The sequence below is a fragment of the Poecilia reticulata genome, linkage group LG11 (assembly GCF_000633615.1).
Source record: "Poecilia reticulata strain Guanapo linkage group LG11, Guppy_female_1.0+MT, whole genome shotgun sequence".
Taxonomy (NCBI): domain Eukaryota; kingdom Metazoa; phylum Chordata; class Actinopteri; order Cyprinodontiformes; family Poeciliidae; genus Poecilia; species Poecilia reticulata.
This window is the reverse complement of record NC_024341.1, coordinates 3,512,355-3,514,160: the sequence shown is the minus strand read 5'-3', so window position 1 is coordinate 3,514,160 and position 1,806 is coordinate 3,512,355. Positions and strand designations below refer to the sequence as shown.

At 36.5% G+C, this 1,806-nt stretch overlaps 1 protein-coding gene across 2 annotated transcripts in view; it reads left to right on the top strand.

Moving 5' to 3' along the window:
- col9a1c (collagen, type IX, alpha 1c) overlaps positions 1-1,806 on the top strand; it is a 33,710-nt gene that overhangs the window by 16,214 nt on the left and 15,690 nt on the right. The gene's annotated exons all lie outside the window — the stretch shown is intronic.

The following is a 1,806-nucleotide window of genomic DNA, read 5'->3' as shown; positions in this document are numbered from 1 at the left end:
TATATATATATATCTGTCAATGTCAGTAATGTCCAAGTGTCCAACATGTTTTCACAAACACAGCAGCTTCTCAATGTAGGCTATCACTTTCAGATATATCAGTAAATGTGCGACATTGTAGATAACATCTCAGACAGAGGACTAGTGGCTAGCAGCTATCGTTCAACATTAGCTTATGCTAAATGACAAATCAGGTTCAGCTGAACAACAGCACAAAAAACGTAAAACATGAATATATACTAACATGGCCATTATCTGCAGTTTTGTGACGAACAGTGGCAGCAGAACTTTCAGTCCAAGTGTTTTGGTAAATCCTGCCATGTTCTGTTTTCAGACGACTCCTTTCTAAACTTCAACTTTCTGTGGCAGTATTGCAGAGACATTGCAAGCAAAAATAAAACGAAGCCACTCTGTTGCGTTCTTCGCGATTGGGAGAAAATGCTGACAGCAAAACATTTTCCTTCTCCAGTATCCATAGCAGAACATATTTAGCTTATTTTGTAACAAAATGGGAGGAGCTCCACTTGGGTGGCCAGGTGACGGCCTGGCCATGGCTACAGGTTGCTAGGTAGCATGAGGTAGTCAAATGGAAGCACAGAAACATGGAAAAAGTGAATTTTGCATAATAGTGGACCTTTAAGAAATCCCAGATTTAATTTTAAACTTAAATATGGCACAAGTAGATTTGGATGTACGCTTGGACTCGTTGTTTCTGAAATCCCTTTTTATCTTCAGTTTTTTTTCCCCAAAGGATTGTGGCAAAGTCAACTAATATTTGGAGCAATCCTTAAACCACAACTTTTTTTCTTTGGAAGAAAATAATTGTATCTAACAACACTACACTTTAGTCCAAACATGTGGGTAAGACACCTGAGACCCTCCAGCTGCTTCAACTGAAACGAAAATGGTGTCAAACGTTTTCCTTTGTGTCGCTATCATTTTAAAGACGTTAATGGTTGTTTCCAGGGGTCATCAAAGGTCAACCAACCAGCCCACATTTACAAAATAAAAAAAAAATACCGTGCTGGTTAATTGTTTTTTTTTTTTGTGCCGCTAGCTATTTAAAGATATTAATAAATCTTTAGAAAATCATTTACAGAAACAATCAGATATTATGTTGTATGAACAAATGTGGCACAGTTAATTTATATTATCAATTGATTTTGTTCATATTGTGTTACGTGTTAAAAACATTATTGATGGCGGCACAAACAAAAAGAAATGTAGCATGACGTCGATTGACGCCATGTTTTGTTAGATTTTGTAAATGCGGACTGGCTTATTGACCTTTGGGCACAAAGGAAAGTTTTGCTCCACAAAACGACTGCTCATGGCAGTCCTTTCCTCCCAGTGTCAGTCCGTCTCTCCAGCTATCAGTTGGTTGAACTCAGGGAAAATGTCAGCGTAGAAGACGAAGCAACATGCTAGATTCTTGTTCTTAACGCTGTATTTTGAAACATACTAAACTCTTCCTTAAACCTAACAAGGTAGCTCTACTAAACCTAACAAAGATATCATTTAACCTAAAACTCAAAGCAGATATTAATAATGACCTAAACCTTCTTAATGAGCTTTAACAAAACAGTAAGATTTGATTCCTTAACATTGGAGCCATTTAATACATTTTCAAGAGTTTGATACAATTCAAGCATTTCTTTCTATTAGATTTAATAAATATGGCACATGGTTAGTAAAAACTGCCCAACTGTTTCTCATTTATTGATCACTTCAAACTGATTTGAGACATACATATATGTCAGTACACACACACACACACGCGCACACACACACACATGTATATATATA